This window comes from Meriones unguiculatus, chromosome 10 (assembly GCF_030254825.1).
Source record: "Meriones unguiculatus strain TT.TT164.6M chromosome 10, Bangor_MerUng_6.1, whole genome shotgun sequence".
Lineage (NCBI taxonomy): Eukaryota > Metazoa > Chordata > Mammalia > Rodentia > Muridae > Meriones > Meriones unguiculatus.
This window is the reverse complement of record NC_083358.1, coordinates 100,355,337-100,371,923: the sequence shown is the minus strand read 5'-3', so window position 1 is coordinate 100,371,923 and position 16,587 is coordinate 100,355,337. Positions and strand designations below refer to the sequence as shown.

Below are 16,587 nucleotides of genomic sequence, written 5' to 3'. Positions count from 1 at the left end.
CATTTCCTTCTCCTTCCTTTTGCTCTGCCTGTGGGTATGCGTGGAGGAAGTGTCTCATTGCCGGACAATGAGGCAGATATGGGACAACAGGCTATTTTTCTGCTGGATTCTGACTCACTCTAAGATTTGCTCCAGTGAATCAGCGCTCCCAGCCTCCCTCTCCCTCCCTTTGCAGCTATTAATCCACCACCACCCATTCTACTCCAAAGCTGACCTAATGGAAACAGTACCACGTGGCCCACATCCTTCACAGCAACGAGCCAGTCCTCCGACTCTCTGGGTTCCTTTGGCCCATTCCCGAGCAAGTGTGGAAGGGTTCAGCAAGGATGAGATCATCCCTGCCTCATAAGATTCAGAGTCCTGAGAATGTTTAGATGGCTTTCAACTTATCACCCCTGAGGTGGCCAACAGTCGGGACTTTTGAGCTTCAGATAAACTCCAGCCTTCCACAGTGGCACTGAGTTCTGGAATCTTGTGATTCAATGTAGAAAACTTGTAAGTAAGTTTATGGTCTTGGTACATAGAGGGTGAAAATAGGCTCATGATATCTTGAATAGGTATAACACAAAACATCATGTTTTATCAACCTGTCCATTAATATTTTTTAAGGGGTCCCTGTGTGTCAGGCAATAACTTAATGTCATTTTAAGTGCTAAAAGATTGCAGTTTGGGTCAAGCAGTTTTTGTTTTTTGTTTTTTGTTTTTGTTTTTTCCTTTTAAATGACAGGAAGATGGTCTAAGTGTTTGTTTCTGGCTTGAAAGTCAACAGTAGAGTAAAAGAGGTTAGACTGGAAATGAAAAAACTAATCATAGTCTGATCACCACTCTGTCACAAGCTCTTGTAACAAATCATCGTGGAGTGGGTAGCTTAGAACAGGACACGTTCTTTCTCTGTCTGGAGGTCAGAAGTCTGCAAGCAAGCTGTTGACAGGTCGTGTTCTTCTGGGGGCTGTGAAGACAACCCAGTCCCTGACTGACTCCTAGTTTGTGGCTCCTGGCAGTCCTTGGCTACAGTTGCACCACTGCAGTGTCTACTTCCATCACCACCTGGCTGCCTTCCCTTTTCTCTCAGTATTTTATATGTCCTCTTTATGAGAATGAAGATACCAGATATACGGGATTTAGAGACTACTGTGACTTTTTTCTTTTTTGAGAAGGAGTCTCCCTATATAGGCCATGCTGGCCTGGAAATCACAAATAGCTGGATTTATAAGTGTGTGCTACTATGCTTGGCTTATTTTCATCTTAGCTATGCTTAGCTTATCTTCTTCCTACTTCATGACATTCACAAAGACCCTATTTCCAAACTAGCCAACATCCTGAGATTCCTGGTGGACAGTTAGAGGACCAGCTCAGTACAAATCTAGTTGACAATCTCCCCATTTAATTCTAACTCCACTTTGATAAATGGCATGAAATAAGTAAATATATATTAAATGGTTCCTGTGTGTCAGGCAATACTTTTTTGCCATTTAAGTGGTAAAAGGTTGCAGTTTGGGTCAAGTATTTTTCTAAAATGGCAGACTTTGTAGGTAGATATTCTAAGTGTTTGTTGCTGGCTGTGATTGTAAAACTATTACACATGATTCTGCATCTATGCCTTATACAGTAAAACATATTTATACAGTAAAACCATTATATGTATGTATAGATAACATATATATAATGCAACAGTTAACTATTAAATTATGTGCCAGACATAATTTGCTCAATTGAGCACAAAGAAAGGTCCACAATCAAGGAACCAGGTCAAGTTTTTTTTTTTTTTTTTTTTTTTTTTAATGGCAAACTTCGTCGGTAGATGTTCTAAGTGTTTGGCTTGGGAGGCGCTGATAGCGTGAAGGAGGTTAGGCTGGGTAAGGACAGAGTGCACCCTCGTAATTACTACATTGTATTGTCTCACCACCACACTCGATGGCTTAGGAAAACAGGATGTAGCAATATCATTTTGGTTTATGGGGCCAGCAAGATGGCCCAGTGGGTTAAGGCACCTGCTGCCAAGCCCAGTGACCTGGGTTCTGTTCTTGGAACCCACGGGGCGGAAGGAGAGGATGACAGATCGGCCCTTACCTTCCACGCTCAGGTCATGGCGGTGCATGCACACAAATACATGAATAAACGTAGTAATTTTTTTTTTTTTTTTTTAATTATGGGACGTGGAGAGATGGCTCAATAGTTTAGAGCACCGACTGCCTACATTCCCAGAGGCCCAGGAGTCCATTTCTAGCGCCCACATGCTAACTCACAACTCCATTTACAGGGTTCCAGGTCCACACTCTTCCCGTCTCCCGCGACACCAGGCACGCGCATGGGGCACAGACATACACGAAGGTAAAATATTCACACACATGAAAAGGAAAATAAAACCAAAATTTTTGAAACGATTTATGGGCTACTTGGAGCGGGGTAGTTTTCTTGCAGTTGTGTGTGTAGTTTGAACTAATTTGAAAAAGGGGCATTGGATCCCCGGCGCCGCATAAAAACAAAACAAGATCAACAAGAGACGAACCAATAGTGAGTGGTGATGAAGGGAGTTGCCAGAGCGCGGGCGGTTACCTGAACCTCGGTTTCTTCATTACTTTTAAAACAAGCTTGACAGCCTCTGCCTCTAACTCCAAGCTGCAAAGATCATCAGTGAGATGATGTGTATTAAAGTGGCCCATCAATTCCGCATGAGGTTTTGTAAACCAGCCGGAGACCTTTCTGAAGTCCTTTCTCCCTGTGGGTTCCTGCTCTCCAACTAAACACCCGGGACTCTATAATATTCTCCAGTAGTGTTTTAGCTGTGACCCAGGGCACGTAGGGCGAAGCTGGGCTAGATGAAGCCGGAGAGGACTGCGAGGAGTGACGTGTCCCACCCACTCTCAAAGACCCACTCTCTAGGCCGCTGCCGAAAGGAGGGTGTTCCATCTCTGCTCCCTGCGTTCGCCTCGCTTGCATTCCCCAACTCCTAACCTGAGAGGCCTGGCGAATTCTTAGATTGTTGGGTGTGGTCCTCACCGCTTTCCCGGGCTTGTTGCTCCCTCTAGTGTCAACCGGTGAATCCTGCAACTGTCTGCTTCTTTCCAGGCGACCGTGGGGCGCTGACAGCTTTTCCTTTTATGGGTGTAGGCAGAAAGCCCATCAGGTGGGGGATTCGGCAGTTCAAAGAGCCAGCTCCAGGAACAGACTGTTTTTTGGCCGAACGTGGGAACCAGCGTGGCTATGATTGGAGCCCCAAAACCCTTCCTTATCCTAGGTTTCAGTGGAGGTCGGAAAGAAAATCTCAGAGGAGGAAGGAAAGAAACCTAACATACAGTGCCTACTGTCTATAAGACACGGGGCCAGACACTATGCATATACACCTGGTAATCTTCACCTATGTAATTCCCGTAACCACCGGACAGGTAATTATTACTACTTATAGCTTTTCAAGAGAAGGAGCAAGTGCAGAGAGGCTGCCTGGCTCCAGGTTACGTGATAACGATGCCAACGCTTATAGCAGTTACTGTCTGCGCCCCACGACTCACAGCAAAGCTCTTGAAGTCCGTTTTGCTGATGATAATGTAAAAGATTTCCATATTTTAAGAAACGAATAGCTAAGCAGCTTGCATGGAGTCAGAGCGGGGTCTCCCCGTCTTTTACTTTTGCCTCACAGTGCTGGTGGGTGATAGAAGTTGAGTCCCTAGACTAGGACAATGTGACTTGGAGGATCTTTTTGCATCACTTTCTAAGGTCCCTTATGAGGAACAGATAATCAGGGCCGTGTGTTTCCGTAGATCTCCAGACCTGAGGTGGTATGGCAATGAAAAAGTCAGGCAAGAAGTCTATGGGACCCCGAGAATTCACTACCACATTGGTGTCAGGAAGAGCACACAGACGACTCTGATTCCTGTCTCCCTTGAGTCATTCTGTGTGAAACCCACATGTTCCCCTGAGGTTGATGCGCCAGGGTGCAGAATTCAGGGCTCACAGGCCTGAAAGAAATGGTAGAGAGAAAATTCCTGGAAATAGATAAATTACAGGGTTCTGAAACCATCCAGCGAGGTTCCCAAGAATCAGAATTATTTTTAACTCCTCCTCTCACCCTCCAAATACTCATTAGTCACAAATCTCCTGAATAATGCTCTGTGTGTCTGAGTGAGTCACACATTTTCCTTTTCACTGTCATCTTTGAAATTTTGAAACAACCATCACACATTCTGAGCAATGAGCTAGGAAATTGCAATTGCTCTGTTCCATTTCTTTTGACAGGGTCTCACTACAGCCTTGCCTGACCTAGAACTTGTTCTGTAGACCAGGCTGGCCTCAAACACACAGAGATCAGCCTGCCTCTAACTTTTTAGTATTGAGTTTAAAGGTGGGCACTTTCCCCCTGCTCATTATTTATAATAATGAATAATATTATAAATATGTTTTAATTATATTATATATAAGCATAATATAATATCAAATATATTATAAGTATATTTAGTAAATTATAAAATTTTAAAGAATAATTAGAATATAGAATTAGAATATAATTAGAATAAATTATAAATATATTTGTAAATAAGAAATTTACTATTTTTAAATAAAATTTTTGTAAGCCAGACAGGTAGGAGATGGCAGAAGGTATTAGTTGACTTAATTTTGTTTTGTTTTGTTTGGGAAGGAGTCTTTCTACATAGCCCCTGGCTGTACTAGAACTCACTATGTAGACCAGGCTGGCTTTGAACTAAACAGACGTCCACCTGCCTCTGCTTCTTGAGTGCAGGGATTAAAGGCACGTATCATCACATCTAACATATATATATTTAAGCAGTTCCCCTTTGGTGTGTGTGTTGGTGTGTGTGTGTGTAGGACAAAGGATAACTTCAGGTAGCATCCTCTGGTCCATTGCCTGCCTCCTCTGAGACCGGGTCTCTTGCTGACATGGAGCTAATCAATCAGGCTAGACTGTCTAGGTGGTGGGTCCCAGGGAGCCCCCAGTCTCTCTCTTTCTCTCTTGAGCAGAGGAATTACAAGCCACCATCTGTGAACACAGATCCTCATGCTTGCAAGGCAGGAATTTTTCTAATGAAGCTGTCTTCCCAGCCCTCTCTTGCCTTTCCCCCTCTGCTTTTCTTCTTCCCATGCCTAGGCTAATCCCTTCCTGTCCCTGATGGGCTATGGCCTTACCAAGGGGTTAATGATGGTCCAAAGGCTGGTCTTCTTTTTCGTTCCTCTTTATTCTCCTCTACACACAGCCTGACATTAGGCAGAAAATAATTTCCACGCTAGGGCCAGAGACAGAGCTATGGTTGGACCAGGCTGCTCCACAGTTTTGGTTTGATGAAAGCCAATTAGGCATTTCCTCTGGTCTGTTGTTTCAGCTGAAGCACCACACAGTTGGCTGAATGGGTCCTTGTGGCTCACAAAAGGGAGGCGTGTTTATAGGGAAAGTAGTGGGCCAGTTACGGCTGTTGGCTGTACTGCCATTTCTAGGCAATTTCCTGGGAAGCGCCCTTTGGAGCAAGCACACGCTGGAACCATCTATGCCCTCAGTTGCTGCTTCACTGCTCCTGCTGGGTCCTACGGAGGCCCCATCAGTCCTGAACAATGTGACCAGGATTTCTGTTTCTTCGAAAAGAGTTTGTATATTACATGCCCCCTTTTCTTTTGGCCACCATTCACTCAATTTTTTTTTTTTTTTGTCTTCTTTAAATCTTAAAGTGATTGTTTGATGCCAATTTCCTTTACAGCAATAACCATACCCCCTCTCAGTTTGGGACCTGGAATACCCAGGGCCTTGAACTAGACTTGTGTAACTCACTGACCCCAAGAAGTCTTGTTTTCTTGCAGTCACACGTTCCAACTAAAATAACTCAAACCACTATCTTCCACCATAATCGGGACTCATGCTTCCCAAATAAAATAACTGAAATCATTATCTTACATCACGATCAGACCTCCTCCATTCGCAAGGGACAGAGAGCTCCAGCCAAACTGGCCGTAAGGAAAAAAGGTTTTTATTGGCTCATTCGATGGAAAAGTCTGTGAAATCTGACTTCAGATGTGGCTTGATCTAGCTTCTCAGAAATTTAGCAGGGTCCAGTTTCTCTTTGTGTATCTTGCAGCTCTGTGTCGCCTGTGCGTTGGTTGGTTCTGTTCTCAGTCACACTCAGTCACATTCCACAGGCGACAGGCCCCCGTGAATCCCATTTCATGACCCGACACATTCAATGGGAAGGATGGTCCACTCTTTCCCAGACTGAGCAAACTCTCACTGTGTCTTTGGTGGGCTTCGTCCACGTGCTCATTCTTTTTCATTTGTTTGTTTCAGATAGAGTTTCACTATGTTAGCCCAGGTTGGCACAGAACTTGTAGCTCAGGCTTATCTTTCACTCACAACCTCCCACTTCCATTTCCTAAGTGCTGGGCTTATAGGCATGTCTTGTGCCCAGCATCTATATATTCATGCTTGTCCTGGGGATTGTGGCCAGGGGAAGGACAGCTTTCACGGTTTGGCATATGCCATGGGCTCCACTAAGAGATGTGGATCCAGAGTGGTGAAAAACCACAACCTCAAATGAAAAATAAAGATAACTATCTGTAATCATAACCATCTATCTATAGACTATGTTTCTATATACCTACCTATTGCCTGCCCGTCCTCTACCTCTCTGTCAACTCTATTTGTCACTAGAAAAAGCAAGCGTAAATGTTTTGAAAAGCAAATTGTGTCTGCCGCACATCTGAGTATTTGCTGTGCATTTGTTCTCATGTCAGTTTGAGGAGCAGTCCGCTACCCAGGTGTCACCTGACTCCTTACCTTGCCTTGACTCTGCCTTGGCCTGGAGTTTTCTTGCTGCTGATCACTGTCATGATGTTTAGCTTTGCTGCCCAGAGACCCATTAATAAGACTTGTGTAGAGCTGACTTTTGTGGAGGATTTGGGGGCCCAAAATGGAATGTTGGATCTCCAATTTAAAGCCCGCCTTCCGTTTCCTGTGAGTCGCTGTCATTATTAAAGGACCTGGTTATCTAAAAATATGTTTTAAAGACTAGAGGTTTTTAAAGCTGAGGGTGTGTACCAGCTTCTTTTCTCCTACCTGATCAAAGCGACTAAAGGGTGGAAGGGTTTGTTTTGGCTCATAATTTGAGGGTGCAGGGCTTCAGAGTGGGAAAGCTATACTGGCAAGAGGGTGGTTGCATAGAGTCGGGAAACAGAAAGGATGCTGGTGTTCGGCAGTGTGGTAGTCTGAACGAAAACGGCCCCTTGGGTCCATAGGGAGTGGCACCATAGTAGCTGTGACCCTGCTGGAGTAGGTGTGGCCTTGTTGAAGGTAAGTGTGTTACTGCGGGGTGTGAACTTTGAGGTTTCAGAAGTGTCACTGTCACTTTCCGCTGCTTGCCAACCCAGATGTACAGCCCTCAGCTACCTCCCCAGCACCATGTCTGCCTGTGTGCCACCACGCTTCCTGCCATGACAATAATGGACTGAACCTCTGAGCTGCAAGCCAGCTCCAATGAAATGTGTTTTAAAATAAGAGTTGCTGTGGTCATGGTGTCTCTTCACAGTAACAGGAACTACGACAAAGCGTCTTTCTTCTCTTTCCCCTTTCATTCAGTCCAGACTCCCAGCCTATGGAATGGTGGCACCTGCCTCCAAGATGAGTCTTCCTTCCTCCTTTAAACACCTTTGGAAATCACTTTAAAAAAAATCACACCTAGAGGTATGTCACCTAGGTGATTTCAAATCCAGTCACGTTAACAATGAAGATCAATCATCACAATTCTTCCCCCAAACACATCACTTTTACCTGCATCACTCCACTCTAATCCTCAGAGGGTCATACTCATCTCAAGGCAAATAGATTTAGTCAATCTATAAGGATCTCCCAAAATCTTAACAGTCACAACACTGTTCAAAAGGCCTCCAACTCAGTCTCCTGTGAGACTGAAGGCAATTTTCCTACTGTAAGCCCCCATTAAATAAAACCAGAGCAAAACAAACCACATACTTCAAATATCTGATAGCACAGAAGTAAATATTCTCATCCTGAAAGGAAAGAGTACAAACAGAGTAAGGAAATTATCAGGCCAAAGCAAGACCAAAACCAGGTAGGGCAAACACCAAGCCTTACAGCTCCATATTTGGCATCTAGGTCTCATGATGGAATCATTTGGGATCCAATGGCCTCGATTATCCTACCCTTCCAATGAAAGCACATGAAGCCTCTCTCTTAGGCCTGTCCTCCTCCGTGTCTGAAGCTTTCCTGTCAGCCATCTCATGGTCCCGACACCTGCAATATTCTGGGGTCTCCATTGCAACTTAGGTTTCACTGTCCTAGTGTCAAGCAACGGCCCATCAGGGTGTCCTTGCAGGGAATCTTAACAGCTGGACAGTGCCTGGCCTTGGCAACTTCCTGAGGCCTTGGTTGAAGCTTTCAGAATGCCTAATTATTGCATTTTGCATTTTGTCTGCGAAACTACATGCACAATGCTGCTAAGTTCTGCTGGCAACTCATGACAAAGTCTGGCCCCCTTCTATGGTGCCTTATATGAGCCTTGGAGTCTAATCCTGAGAAAACACTTCCCCAGGTGTTTTTTTAATTTTAATTTTTTCCTGTTCTGGCTCTCCCCTTTGGGGTGAATTTGTATTTCCACAAGGGTTGAGGCTTTCCTTTCTCATTAGTCCCGTGAACAGAAGGCGGTTTCTCTTAACTTTCCCCATAAAAGCCTCATCTGCAACTTTAAACTTGCTCATGTTTTTCCTCACCTAACTGTACATTTAAAATTTTATTTATTTACTTATTTTTATGTGTGTGGGTGTTTTGCCTGCATTGTATGTCTGTACGCTCTTTGTGTGTCTGGTGCCACCGAAGGTAAGGAGGAGGCACCTGATCCCCAAGACTGGAGTTACAGATAGATGTGAGCTGCCAGGTGGGTGCTGGGAACTGAACCCGGGTCCTTTACAAGAGCTGCCAGGACTCTTAACCACTGAGCCATCTCTCCAGCCCCACAAACTGTACACTCTTCATATATCCCTGCTCTCTCTTTATTGTATATCTCACTAAGAGTTGTAAGCAGGAGCTATGCCCTGGCTGGATGCTATTCTGTCTTGAAGTTTCCTCCACCAAACAGCTTAGTCCATTATCTTTTAATTGAGCCTCACACAAGTTGTCAGCACACAGACTGAAAGCAGCCAGCCCCTCTCCCCCAGACTGGTAGTGTTCAGCCCAGTTCCCACTAGTCTTGATTCCCCTCTGAGACCTTGTAAGTGTAGTCTTTGCTGTCTGCCTTCCTGCGTGCAGTTTGGTCTCCCAAATCCCTTCCAGAAAAGCCCACCAAGCCCTGCTTACAGTATTTTAGGGATTCTCTCTATCAAAGCCCCAACCTTTCCGCAAACCCTTTCTAAAGGCCTACGGACCACACAGCCAGTTTTGTTACAGTAACAACCCCACTCCTTGCTACTAATTTAGTTACTTTTCTCACTGATGGGATGAAATACCTGACAAGAGCAAGAGGAAGGGCATTTAAGAAAAAAAAAAAATTAAATCCGTGTATGTGTTTTGTCTGCATGATTTTGTGTGTATGCATCATATGAATGTTTGGAACCTGTGGGGGTCAGAAGAGGGCATCAGAGTCCCTGGAATTGGAATCATTGGCAGTTGTGGGGTACCACGTGGCTGCTGGGAATCAAACCGAGGTCTTCTAGAAGAACAGCTAATGCTCTCAATCACTGAGCCATCTCTCCAGCTCCCTTTCTCTTTTTCTCCTTTTTATTCAGTATGGGTCCCTAGACCACAGTATGGCACCAGCCACATTTAGGGTGTGTGTATTCTCTTCTCTGTTAGGCATTCCTGAGAAAGACTCTCACAGACACACACACAGAGGTGATTCTAAACCCAGACAGGTTGACAGTGAGGACTAAACACCATCAGACCTACCATAATGCAAGAACATTGAAGCCAGAAGTTCAAATCCTGGTTCAGACACTTCCTGGTAGTGTTGGGCAAGCTACAAAAGATGTCTCCATCCCTTGGTTTTGTTATTCTAGAAATATTACTTACCTCATGGGATTGCTTTGGAGATTAATTGTGTTTGTGCCTATAATCTTGGGATAAAGTAAGTGCTGTATGAATAAAATAACTTATTTTATGTTATGATCTACATGAATACTTCTGAAAGCGAAAGGATGCTATTAGCCGTATGGCAGGAGAGCAGGTGTAAGCCAGGGCTGTCCTTGGAAAAGAGGGACATTTGGTCACACACATATAAAGGGTCATTAGGTAAGAAAGTGTCTTCATCTTTGTTGGCCTTCATCCCCATTTCCCTTGAGTGATTAGCAGTAAACTCTTCCAGCCGTAAAAGCCCATGTATTTATTGTGAGGGATAACAGTGGAAGAAAGAAAGAACTGGGCAGGAAAGTCCAACGGATCGGAGCACTAGAGCATCAAAACAGGAACCGAAATGAAGGTGCATGTTTAGGCGTTGGGTACAAAGGAGGTGGGGAGCCCTCCCCTGTCCCACAGGAGCAGGGTAGCCTGTGTGTCCAACAACGGAGGGCAGATGGCAGCCCCTGGCGTGGTCCCTGAGGCCTCATCTGGAAAGGATCCCTGAGGGATTCTGGGCTGATCCTGTTTGACATGCATTTGCCATCTGCTTCCTGGGTTTGCTGCTTTCTCTCGAACTGTTCAGAGCCATGTGGTTCCATTTGCTTCCCCAACAGGGAGTGGTTTTTCATTACTTTCAAATAGTTGTTTTTATGGACTAGGATAAACACCTGGTGGGAAGAAGTTTTATCACATGGTCATTCCAATTTGAATTCCATTATTTCTCCTGCTTACCTGGAGAGCGAGAAAATATACCTTCTAAACACAGTTTTCCTTTTTCTGGCTTCCCAGAGAGAGGCACCGTCAGATAACAGCACCTCTGCAGCTGGACACATCTGCCTGAAATACCAATTGCCAGCAGGTATGGTGGTAGCCGTGTTGTCCAAGGAAAAGCGGAGGGAGAAAGCCTTTTATGTGCCATTCAGAAATGTGTATCAACTTCATTCTCACTCTTTCTCCTGGAAACAGCTAGAGATGGCAGTAGGGGAGAGAAAGAAACAAGGGAACAAGATGGAAAAAAATTTTTTTAAGTCCAAGGTTTGAACCCAGAGCTTTGAGTGTGCTAAGTAAGTACTAGCCATAGTCTCTAGCCATAGCTCAGCTGTAAAAGGAACTTTTATTCTTCTTTTTTAGTTGTTGTCTCCAACACTTATTGGCTCTGTCTGCTAACCTAGGCTTAGTCCTGGAAGCTTCTAGTGCTCATACTATATAACCTAGGCCTAGGATGTTTTCAGTCTCTGAGAATTATTGCTTAATAAGCTCACCCTGTCTTGTTCTTATTGAGTTCTTGGATGGCTGGTTCAACTCAGCTGTTCTGTCTCAAACTCCTCTAACTAACTTATTCAGTCTGGCTTTTCTTTTGGCCCCTAAATTACTCTGCTTGGCCTCAAACTATCTCCAGCAATCTGCTCTAATTTGACTCCTTTTCATTCTCTGGCTCATTCAGTCATCACCAGAGTTCTTATACTGCAGCCTGTCTATTATTGTTCTGGTTGAAATACCTCTCTTCATTGCCCCTTAAGTAGCTTCCCTTTTCTTTCTCTTCTGTAGCTGGATGTATCCTATTCTGTCAGTCTTTCTCTGATTCATCACTGTTTCTGTCACTCAATTAGACTTCACTTTCAAACATGAATGCTTCCTACAAACTAACTTTATCTTCATTGTTTGGGATTAAAAGTGCGTACCACCATGCCTGGATCTAAGCTTTTCTTTACCGGATACTTGCTCTGTACTGTCTGGCCTTGAGCTCAGATCTGCTCGCCTCTGTCTCCTGAATTAAAGGCGTGTTTGTATTCCAGCCAGATCACAGAGACCTAGAAGGTCTTTGGACGAGATCTCTTGCCAGAACAGCTATGTTCTGAGTTAACATTCCTCTGCATTCAGCTTAATAACAACATTATTATTATTATTATTTGTCGTGCTGTAGATTTGCCTCCATTATACCTTTAAAAATGTATTCTTGAGACTGGAGAGATGGTTAAGTGGTTAAACACAGTAGTTGCTCTTCCAGAGGATTCAAGTTTGGTTCCCAGAACCCACATGGAAGTTCACAACTGCCTGTAACTCCAGCTCTGGGGGACCTGATGCCCTCTTCTGGCCTCGGTGGACTCCGGGTTTGCACATGGTGCATATACAAACACAACAGGCACATAAAAACAAAACAACGTTCTGTGCTTTTAGTTACCGTGTTCAATTGTTTCTGCTATTTTTCTTAAATATATGGAATATAGTTTTAGCATCTACTTTAACATCCTCGTCTACTATTTCTACCCCTTATATCCAGTTCAGTTCAGTTTTCATTGCTCTTTCTCTCTATTATGATGGATCACATATTTTCCTGTTTATTTGTGTGTACTATAATTCTTGTGTCTCAGTTACTGTTCTATTGCTGTGAAGAGACACCATGACCAAGGCGGCTTATAAAAGAAAGCATTTAACTGGGGGCTTGCTTATAGTTTCAGAGGGTTAGCCTAGTCTATCATCTTCATGGCAGGGTGGTGGCACACAGGCAGGTGTGGTTCTGGAGCAGTAGCTGCGAGCTTACATCCTGATCGGCAGGTAAGAGGAGAAAGAGAGACTCTTTTTAATGCTTCAAATGGAAACACTGTTTGAGGCCAGTTGTTTTGACGCCGTGCTTGGCGGCTGACAGATTCTTCCTTTACACCTGGCTACCAGGAGTGAGGAGTAGCAACCAGCTGGCTATTTTGAACACGGCTCTAGCGGCAAAGGATCACGGCAGTGGTGACTCCTGCTCCGCAAGCTTTGCTGTAGTCAGAGCCACCTCAGGAAACTTGCACCAACTTCAGTGGACGTCCTTCGAAACAAGACAATCCCAGGTGGACTTAAGGTGATCGTGTTCACCTAGCAGCTCTTCTCAGCTCAGGACAGGAGGGCAGCACTTCCCCAAGGCCTCCGCAAAAAAGGCGGTGATTGGTGAAATGTACGGCTTCTGATTGGCTCTCAATCAAGGCTTGTGATTGGCTCGCAGGCAAGGCTCGTGCCTGATCCACCTGTAAGGCTTGTGATTGGTGGAGTTGGAAGGTAGTCTTTAAAAGCGTGGCCAGTTTTATACATCCTGATACAGAAAACTTATAGGTTTGTTTGCTGTCCTAATTTTAACAGTTATCCGTGATGCCCACACATTTTGCACAAGCTTCTCTTAGCTGTGCTATACAGTATAGAACTTTAGGTGACGTAATCAATTCAAGCACGTTTCAGTCACTTTATCCGCTCCCCGTATGCTTCCTAAAGTGCTGTTGTTGAGTGTAATTTCTTTGTCCGATCAGTTAGGAGTATTGCTTGATTACATAATATCTTGTCTTCAAACTGATTGCATGTTTGATGTGTACTTTTAAGTTAGAGAAAAGGCAAAAATAAAATACCTGTTTGAAGAATTAAAAAAAAAAAAAGAAAAAGAAAGTGGGGCTGTGAATGATGAAATTATAGTCTGTGTGCAAGCATGCCATGTTCTTCCCCATACAGTTCCCAGCTTAGTCTGGGAGGCTTCTCTCCTGGGCACGAACCACCCTCCCACACCGGTGACACCTCCATTGTCCCCCCCCCCCCTCCCCGCGCAGTTCTGCAATATCAGGTCTTAGAAAGGGCTTCCTCCGAGTGGTCTTTTGACTCCCTGTGGGTAAAACAGGCTGAACATGAAGACTGACAAACACCGGGACTTTTCTAGCCACAGCGATGGCGCAGAACTTCGCCCCCCCCCGCCCCCAAGAATTCTAAGTCACCAGGGATGAAAGGGCTTTATAACAAAAGCTCAAAACTATGAAACCAAGAGGAAGCTAAGAGTCCCAGAAAGCCAGTGTGAGCTAAGTGTTGGGATGCCCGCAGCCCTGAGCCGCAGCAGACTCTGAAAACCATGTCTCTGAAGGACCTTGGATGTGCTGAGAAGGTAAGAGACAATGGAGAAGCCGAGGTTACGGAAGATGAGGGGCTGTGAGGAGCTGAAGGGAGGAGCCGAGGCTATGAGGGTTGCAAGCCCCAGATGCCAGAAGAGTTTGAGAGAGCTGCGGAGGGCTAAAGAGCTGGGAGTCCCCTATGCCTAAAGCTCAGGGCTCTGCTGATTGCTGTCAAGTGTTAGTACTCGGAGCAGCGAACCTGTGCCTTGAGCACCTGCAGCGATCAACCTCCAGCTTGGAAAGCGTGGAGCTGTAAACCTCTCATCCCTGAGGCTTAGAGCCTTAAGCCTCTGGATTTGGGAGCTTAGCTGTGAGACTCTGGAACTCAGGCCCTTCAACATTTAGGGAGCTGCTCCTTGGCTATTTTTGATATCTCTCCAGATTGGTTGAAAGAATGCCCAGGCAGCCATCTGCCACAGCTTCTTCATGTGACTGTGGGTCAGCACTGATGGAGACCTTCCCCACGTTCTTGCATGTTTATCTGTTTATCCCCATCCCTGAATTCTGACCTGGGCTGTTTGATATCGTGAATGGAGGGAGGTTTGGTGGCCCTTCTTCTTAGATGAACACCTGGAAACTTGCTCCGTCACAGCCTGAGGAAGCTGCCACGCCTCTGCCTGTCCCTCAGGATTCAGACCTGAGCTGCTTGCTGCTAAAAGTCTGAAAACTTGCTTCATGCATTTTGCCTGGAGTTTTAGCTGTTTCAGGTGAGAGTGTACATCTAGTCCCTGTTACTCCATCTTGGCCAGGATTAGAAGTCCTGGTGCTATTTTAAGTGATATTAAAGTTTTAAAATTCCAATTATTCAATTACAGTAAAAACAAGAGATTTTGACATTTGACCTTGTACTGTGCAATCTTGGTGGCAGATTCCTTAGGAGTTTCTACAAGTACAGCCGTGCTGTGAGTGCAGGGAGTTCAGTTCTTCCAGTCCCTTTGGGTCTCTGCCACCCTTTCTGTCTCTTTCCCTCCTAACTGTTCTAGGGACTTTATGCAGTGTTGAACAGAAGTGTAAGGAAAGGGCTTTCCTGCCTTGTTCTTGCTGTTAAAATGGAGAGTATTCAGTCCCTAACCATTGTGTGTGGTGTGACCACTAGGCCTTAGCATGTTAGACGACTAACATGAATAGTCGTCAATTTTTTTAAAATCAAATTTCCTGCATCTGTTCAGATAATCACATGATTTGTCTCCTTCATTCTCTTGACGAAGCAAACCTTGGTGATTATTTGACTAAATATTGTACTCTTGAGAAACTCTACTTAATCAGAATAAATTCTTTCAAAGGCCTCCTTTTATATATTTCTTCTTCTAGTTAATGTTTTATTAGGGATATTGTATCAATATTCCTGGGAGTACTGAATCAGTTTTGCTTTCTGTTATGAGTTTGTTAGGTTCTAACAGCAGTGTAAGACCACTAACTAACTAACTAAATGACCTCTTCCTCTGCTGTAAGACGTAGAATTCATCAATGAAGCTGTTTGACTTAGAGATTTTTGTGTGGAAAAATTTTTGTTTTGAGGGGCTAGGGATTGAGCCAAGAGCTTTGTATCTTAAGTGTTTACCCCAGCCTTGCATAAAAGCTTTTTTTAAAAAAAATAAAAAATTCAATATACTTTGTGATAAAGGGCTCCTCATATTTTTTATTTCTCTTGTGTCAGCTTTGGTAATTTGTCTTTCAAGGAATCTGTATATATCATTTGAAGATTGACTGGTTCTTCTTTTCATTCCTGATATCTGTGATTTGTATCCCCCTCCATTAAAAAACAATTCCCCAACCTCCCCCCCCCCAATGGGCAAAAAGACAGCTTGCTGTTGGTGGTGGTATTCTTATGTCAGTCAGGGGCAGAGCAGATGTCAGTCCTTTCTTCATCCTAGCTTGATGCCTGGCTCGGTGGCCAAAGCTGTCTTATGCCTACGACTCATAAAAACCAAACCAAATCAAATCCAGGCAGCGAAGCACAGGAGGAGGAAGACAGACAGGGACCTGTGGACCACCCTGCCCTCCATAGACCTGCCCTCCTGGGCATGGAGCAGGTTAGCCATAGACACCCATCGTAGCACTGATGGAGGATGTCGCCCAGGCACCCACCAGCCTCGTGGCCAGCCTGCAGAGGGAGCCACCACAGTGTGCGAGTATGTGGTGGTCAAATGGGAGAGAAAGAGAAGTGAAATGGGTCCTGGGCCATGTCCAGGAACCACAGTGGAGCTGGGCCTGGTGTCAGGTGTGTGGGTGAGCTGGCTCCAAGAGCTTGAGTGTGGGAGAGCTGACCCTGCCACTTGTTGGCAGTGTGTGGTACAGGTGGTACAGAAGCGGTCACATCCCCCCCCTCCCTTGCCTCCAGCAGTAAGGATAGCTGCCCATAGGGTCAGAGGGCTAGCCTCGCCCCTCACTAGTTGCAGCAGTGGGCAGCACAGTAGAGCTAGCCCTGGTGGAGGTGGCACAGGTGAGCCAACCTTAAGGGCAAGGGCGTGGGAGAGCTGGCCCCACCACCCCTCTGCCGTGTGTGTGTGTGGGGGGGGGGATGTCCTCCACCCTTGCCTCTCGACACCAGAAGCAGTTGGGAGAGCTGACCACGGAGTCATGAGATGGGGGAGAGCTGGCCCTGCCTTTTGTGGGCTG

At 45.1% G+C, this 16,587-nt stretch overlaps 1 long non-coding RNA gene across 1 annotated transcript; it reads left to right on the top strand.

The window, feature by feature from the left end:
• Positions 1-320: 320 nt before the first annotated feature.
• Positions 321-15,484, top strand: LOC132657068 (uncharacterized). The gene is made up of 4 exons (XR_009594911.1): positions 321-495; positions 2,261-2,331; positions 10,850-10,919; positions 12,734-15,484. It is a non-coding gene; the product is annotated as an uncharacterized LOC132657068 (long non-coding RNA).
• Positions 15,485-16,587: the final 1,103 nt, after the last annotated feature.